A 7,764-nucleotide genomic window follows, 5' to 3' on the forward strand; every position below is an offset into this window, starting at 1 on the left:
TGTACCGATTTTGACGGTTACATTAATAATAATTTTGTTATAAGTATAGATAACAATGATGATTTAATTTTAGGGTAAGTTTTTAAAATAATAAAATATGTATACTATGAGTTATTTCCGAACGCATATACGCAAACTTCGCTTAAACCTCCCCCTTTATTACTTTACTCTTTAGCATAAACTTATCTAAGTTATTAAGTTATCTGTGGTAATCTGCGACATACATAACCGCGCCAACAATAATTTAAACCTACATTCTAATAACTTTCATGTATATAAATATAGAGCGTCATTCATTTCTTCGAATACCATAAAAATGTAATTTAATTTTTCAATTTGTCACTCCAAATTTATCTATCTTTTAGTTTCCACCTTTTCTTAATGTTGTCAATGGCCAACGCTAACCGTGAAGAGCCAGAAAAAAATAATAATAATTTAAACCAAAAATAATATTAGTATTAATTGTTTTCAAATTTTCGATAATATTATGTATAATAAATAATTATATTGTAATAATCTTTGTAGCCGCTTTGATGTTCCTAGAGTATTCACATTTCACAAACGATTTCTGTCACGTAATTTATAATAATACTGCTTTGTATATTTTGTACATCTTTTATCAACAATTGGATAATTATGCTGGAAAGTATTGTTCGCTTTTTTTAATTTTTTAATGCTCATCCACGTGCACATTTGTATCCTTAACCATTTAAAAATAATAGTTTTACTTCTCATACACACTCTCCTGCACATATAAGTTCTGAATTGCAAAATATTTCTACAATAATTTTATATAATACATAATATTTAACAATAGTCAAAAACAAATGTATACTCCTATAAATTTTAAAAATTATGGCTCATTAGATTATTATGCTTGCTTGACTTGAGTTCAGTTCATTGATAATCTGTGGTTTTCAGTTTTACACTTGACAGTTGAGTGACAATAATTGTTCTGTGGCTTGGTCAATATTTTGCAAAGACATTATATTTGTGTACTGTTCTGATTTGAAAAAATGGTTCAGTATTTAATTCCAAAGAAGTGTTCGAATAATAAAAAATACGAAGTTTAAGTTAGGTTAGGTTCTAAGAAGGTTTTATGCTAAAGTTTTAGTTCAGCACTGGCCAAGTAATATACTCATAAAAATATGTGATAAAAATTCCATGGGCCTAAGACGTCAGGAACAGGAAGTGAAAATGCATAGGTGGTGTTGAGCAGTAATCCAGTAAACAAGCGACATTCGTGCAGTAAAAATATGGCCGATGTAAGTAGCTGTAGGAGCGGCTTTTTAATATTGTTATCATGTCGTTATACTTTCGGGCTTCATTTTAAATTACTGAACTTATTTTATAAATCGTTTTTTTTATCGTGTAGTTTCTAACCCTTTACTTACTAAATTGAATTTGGAAATTCTCGCACTAGTAGGGAGCCATGTTTTTTTTTAGTCTCCTATCCTTAATTAATCATGGTATTATAAAATAACAAAAACATGCCAATGATTGCTTATTTTTACTCCGGAGTTGTATACTATAGAATATACTATATATGAGGACCTCGTGGCTTAGCTATAACCCCATAAGTGATTTGATCACAGGTTAAGCTATGCTTGACGCGGTTGGTCCGTAGATAGGTAGGTAGGTAGGTAGGGTGACCATCTTTGTCATAACGAGTTCCTCCGTGTTTCGGAAGGCACGTTAAATTGTGGGTCCCGGCTGTTATTCCTAGATCCTGATCTTTGACAGTCGTTACAGGTAGTCAGAAGCTTGAAAAGTCTGACGGCCAGTCTTACCAAGGGGTATCGTTTTGTCCAGGTAACTGGGTTGAGGAGGTCAGATAGGCAGTTGCTCCTTGTAAAACACTGGTACTTAGCTGAAACTGGTTTGTCTGGTAGCCGACCCCAACATAGTTGGGAAAAGGCTAGGCCGATGGGTTGTATACTATAGAACTCAGCGAGTCTTTTGTACGAATTCCTTTCTGATACTGAATAGATACACTATATACTAAAGCAGACAGTATATAATGTTAGGAATAATTTGAATAACCACAATGTATCATTGATTCAAGCTCCATACATTTTCAGAATAGAAGCTGCGTATTGAAAACTAGCTGGATGAATAGAAAGGAAGTTTTCAAAAGGAACACAGGAATGTATGTATGATAAATCACTTATTTTATTTCATTCTAATCTTTATTGTACGGCCCTTTTATTAGCTTCACCAGTTTTATACAGTTTGTAACCGACCCCTTTGGAATGGATTTTTATTCTCACTGAATAACTATTTCATTTAAACTTAATAGACTTATTGAGGACCGATGATAATTCTATACTGTAGTGTATGATACTGTAATGTTTTATTTTTAAACAGTAACTTATGGAGTTTCTTGCCGGTCATCCTCCATAAGAATGACACTTTGGAACTGCAACTAGAGTCAATATTGTAATGTTTAAAACATGTCCAGGAAAAGTCTTTTTCAAAATAAAAACTTTTGATTTTGAATAATTTCGTAATCATATCCTAATATTTTAAAAGTTCCTTCAAATAAGAAAGAACATTTCACTCTTTGTTTATTATTTTTATTTTAATAATGTGACTGTATTGGTTTGTAACATATAATCTACACATTTTCAGATGGATTCACACTGGAGACACTACAGCACCACTACCTACCTGAGCACTGATCATATTTGTTCACCCATTGTAAAAAAATGGTTATAAAAATAAAAAAGAAATCTATTGAAGGCCTTTGCCCTGCAGAGAGACGGCAACAGCTAAACGAAATAAAAAGTAAGTTAGTTTTAATCACTGTAGAACATAAAATTCATAGCTTTTTAGAATACTAGCTTTTCGCCCGCGTCGAGGTCGGTTATATCGCGCTTCCAAGGGGACTCTTCCAAACTCCGGGACAAAAACTATCCTATGTTCTTTCTCAAGGTCAACTCTTATCTCTGTACCAAATCGGTTCAGTGGTTTAGACATGAAAGCGTAACAGACAGACAGAGTTACTTTATCATTTATAATATTAGTAGGGATCTAATGAACTAGCTTGCTTAACACATTCAGAACCCACTTCTCTTACACCCCTACTATAGAACATAGATCTGCATTTTCTTTGAATTCTTAAAGCCTGTTCTCCTATAGAAATTTGGTAATGAGCCTTGATAAAAACATCAATTGTTGATTGAAATTTACAAGCTTTTACATGTGTGTCTTGTGTAGGCTTTTATTTTGTACAGAGTTTCTTGATAGATGTAAAATAATAAGTCTATTTTCAGGACAAGGCACAGCAAAGAACAAACTTGGAGACAAATGTTAAGTTTGGGAGCAGTTTTTTTAATAAAGTAAGTAATGTATCAATAATTAAATGATAATACATACTACTGAAAAGATGTGTTTAAGATGAGGAATCAGAAGCCGTGGCAGATAGGAAACTATTCAAGATTGAATTATTGAAACTTTCTTTAACGCGTTGTGCTTGTGCTGAGGCCAGACTAACGAGAAATGCCATTATTTATCGTGATCAATGACATTAACCGTAGCTGTAGCTACAACTTAACTCTATAATTGACAATTGTCACTATAATGTTTTTCCTACAATCTTCTCTAATATATAAAGTTCCCGTGTCACGATGTTAGTTAGTTAAAAGATTTTTACCAAATTTTATATGCCTATTTAGTAGGTCCAAGAATTGACTACCATCTATTTTTCATACCCCTAAGTGATAGGGGTTGCTCACAATAAAAAAAATATATCTTGTTTTTTGGAAGAAATTGTTTGTTTTTTATTAAAAAAGATATTCGGCAAAACAACGTTTGCTGGGTCAGCTAGTTTATCTGTAATATTATTTACTTTTGTGTTAAATAACTCTGGTATCCTATATTTATTTTGTTAGTTTATAAGTTTAAATATTTGTACACCAGTGTTGGTAGAGTACAGGAGAGTAATATTAAATACTAGGTTTTCGCCCCCGGCTTCGCCCGCGTCGAAGTCGGTTATATCGCGTTTCCAAGAGAACTCTTCAAAAGTCCGGGATAAAAACTGTACCAATTTCATTAAAATCGGTTCAGTGGTTTAGACGTGAAAGCGTAACAGACAGACAGAGTTACTTTCGCATTTATAATAATAGTAAGGACTCTGACATCTATTATCTTTGTCATGTTATTGCTGTTATTATTATTGCTCTAATGAGTATTGAAGTTAGCCAGTAGTGTGGCGCCAGCATTATTCATCTCAGTGTACTTGTATGGTATCGGTATTAATCGGTTCAGTGGTTTAGACGTGAAAGCGTAACAGACAGACACAGTTACTTTCGCATTTATAATAATAGTAAGGACTCTGACATCTATTATCTTTGTCATGTTATTGCTGTTATTATTATTGCTCTAATGAGTATTGAAGTTAACCAGTAGTGTGGCGCCAGCATTACTCATCTCAGTGTACTTGTATGTAACAATATGTAATTGATACATTCCAGGTTCTACCTCAAACTTGTCAACATGAACTGCAACAAGTACGGCGACAAGAATGTGAACACAGGTCAGTACACGCTCTTTATAATTATTAAATACTAGAAGTTTCTTGTGGGTTCACCTGCTCAGTAGTTATTTAAAAGGTTTAGTTTTTCTCACCGTTTAAACAATCCCTGTACTTTCACGAATATTTCAAGAAATCCAAATCAGTTGAAGCGTGTTCGAGTTTGAGACTAACGAACAGCAGTTCATGAAGATGAATATTTAATAAGTTGATTATAACTTAAACGAAATAAAATTTTATTAAAATTCCTTTACCAATTCATCGAAAAGGAATTTCGTTCCATGCGGGTGTCCCTTGATACCACTCAAGTCTTTTTTATTTTTTTTAAACAACGCAGTTGAAGTTTCTAAAACTGTTTTTTATTCTCTTGTTTCTCTCATGTTTTTATATAATCAATTTCTTGTATAAATTTGTTTGCTTGTTCGTCATTCCGGTTGGATTTTCGCAAGCTGAAATTTTCAGAGGTAGCTTCAAACCCGCTGACAATGCAAGTTACAACTATAGTCCGATTTTTAATTCGAGGCAGTTAAATGACAATTCAACTGTCATTTATACAAAAAAGGGTGACCCGCTACAATAGTGATGTTTGGAAATCTTACTACGACGATGACATTTAGTCATGCTTTATTTTATTATGAATCAAAAATTTACTATTTCTATTAATTGAGCTTTTATAATTGTAAGTTGATATTAAATTTGTTTTTCATCCAACCACTGCATAATGTCAGAATTCATGCAGTTTGGAGTTGGATGCGCTCGACTTTTCTTGCATGGTAAGGTGCTTCATCTTATACCAGCACCGCATTTGGCTTTAATTTTATAAATTTAAATTAATATTTTTTTTTTACATTTAAAAACAGTCACCGTGCATGTCTTTTGATTAATTGTTGTAAATATATTTTTTTAATACAGAGCTAATTTGATATCTGAATAAAAAAATGTAAGCTCGACTAACTTTTGATTGTAAAAAGTCGATTCTAACACATGACTATTTATTTGGAATTAAAAACCTGCCACACTAGAAATGTCATTTTACTGCCTCGAATTAAAAATCGGACTATAACTAATTAACCGGGTGGACCGATTTTGATAAAAATTGAATGGGTTTAAAAACGTGGGTATATATATTTTTTAAATCTAATAATTTTTATGTGTGTCTTGGCTATTATTATACACGTAATACAAACCCATCCCATGCTGATGTGTTATTAATTATCTGTTGTCGATGTTTCCAGGTCAGCAGAGGCACCTCGCAGGTTCGGCCCCCGGCCAGCGATTGCAGCTCTGGACAGACAACAAACACTCGAACAGTCACAGGCATGTTGTGGATTAGGATTGCCCGATGTTGGGCACAACTAGGATTGGGACGAAGATGAGTGTAGGGCGACCCCTCTGGCGCTATTGTGGAATTTGCGGACACACAATAGGGTTTTTGACTAATATAATAAACTCGTGACATCTGTCAGACTGATTTCCAAAATATTTGGATACGTTTTTTAATTTTATCACATCATAGAGCTCTAAAGTATATTAGTTGTTGCTAAAAACTTCACTTGCAAGTAAAGCATACCTACTGGTAAGTGATGTCATAGTCGACGTCATAACAAGACAAGTTTAAGTAAGCCAGATGCCTCTCTGAGACAAGTCTGTTTCGTTAAATTCTTAACTCTGTTACATTTAAGATATTTTGTAACATAATGCTTTTCATTTACTCAATTCTATTTTCTTTCTCAATTTATGTTCAACAGTCATTTAAGAATGACACCGAATTTTGAAACTTCTTTTATTTTTTTTGTGTTTTGAACTATTCCTTGTGATTCAAAAGAATTGTATTTTTGAACACTTGTTTAGGTTTTGTATTTTTAAATAGTATTCAGAATAGAGAGTCGTGGAAGGATTTGGGCTAGGCCTTTGCCCAGCAGTGAGAGATAGTGGGCTAGAGAAAAAAAATATATTCTGAAAATTAATATCTATATAATATACTTTGATAGTTAATGTGAGTCTTGCAATCAAATTAAGAAGTTTTTATTTTAAATAGGCTGTTTTTCAAGGTGTTCAGTTCTAAAATTTTATTTTTATGGAGAAGGACCGGCAGAAACCTCAAGGTACATTATATTAGTATACAGTATGTATATTTGAACGACGGACTTATTGAAGGAGGGTGGTCAGTATTCGATTCTCGTCCCAAATATGTAAAAAAACTATGACCTTAAATTATCCGATAAAATTCCAGTATTCATGGACACAGAGCGCAAAGCGAACTCGGAAATAGTAAAATGCCTACATAATCACGCGCCAAACCCGTGCCGCTCCTGTCGCTAAGGAAGCGAGCGCGCAAGCCCCGCCCCTTTCTTTTGTGATGGCGCCGACGAGTGCCGTAGATGTACATCGGCTCGTGCGCACCCTGCCGCGCGCCCCCGCTCTGCTGACCGCCAGTCTATGAGAACGCGCCGCCGCATCCGCATTGCGTAATCATCCCTGTTTACCAAATTCGCGTAAAGTGCATTTCCTAGTGTTAGGTACTTAGTGTGTAGTGGTAATACTGGTAATAATGTCGTACCAGTGTTCAAGTAAAGAATATTGGGATATGGTTCGTGCTTACGCGCTATCAAATGATCGTGTGCGATTTGCAATCAATTTGTACAAGAAATGTACCCTAACAGGCAAATACCATCGTACAGTTTGATGCTGCCTATCTGACCTCCTTTTTTGAAACATACGATTGTGACCTTTTTTCCGTAATTCTGACAGTTAATTTATTGACACGCTCGTGAAGAGGTTCCTATTGAAAACTTCATTTGTTTTAAAATCAACCATGACTTTCAGTTTTTTGCGCATTTTCTTGATAAGAAATCATGTTATTGGTAGTTTAATTTAAGGTAATAAATGTAATCGCCGTTGAAACAGCCAAAGTTTTGTCGAATAGTTTCAGAGTTAGCCAAAACTATATGATTTATATCTGGTTTTGGTGAAACGATTTTACTTCTGTGGTGTGTGCGGTGTTGGTGTAGGCACAATCTCGTCAAAGATCGTAAACGGTTGTTGTGATTATTCGTTGAGAGTTTGTGCAAGTCACGTGCACGTGCGTGTTGTCATGTGCAAGTTTAAAAAAATCGAGTCCCTCCATAAGGAATTTAATTGATCCTGTTATGTAATAGTTGTTCTTCTGAATATAGCTTGACGAGAGGAATCTACTCAGAAGAAGTAATTTAAGTGAATTTTCTCTTTCA

At 34.1% G+C, this 7,764-nt stretch overlaps 1 long non-coding RNA gene across 1 annotated transcript; it reads left to right on the top strand.

The window, feature by feature from the left end:
• Positions 1-940: 940 nt before the first annotated feature.
• Positions 941-6,016, top strand: LOC113503856. Its single transcript, XR_003401520.1, has 6 exons — positions 941-1,265; positions 2,082-2,149; positions 2,632-2,787; positions 3,276-3,341; positions 4,476-4,537; positions 5,770-6,016. It is a non-coding gene; the product is annotated as an uncharacterized LOC113503856 (long non-coding RNA).
• Positions 6,017-7,764: the final 1,748 nt, after the last annotated feature.

This window comes from Trichoplusia ni, chromosome 20 (assembly GCF_003590095.1).
Source record: "Trichoplusia ni isolate ovarian cell line Hi5 chromosome 20, tn1, whole genome shotgun sequence".
NCBI classification, from domain to species: domain Eukaryota; kingdom Metazoa; phylum Arthropoda; class Insecta; order Lepidoptera; family Noctuidae; genus Trichoplusia; species Trichoplusia ni.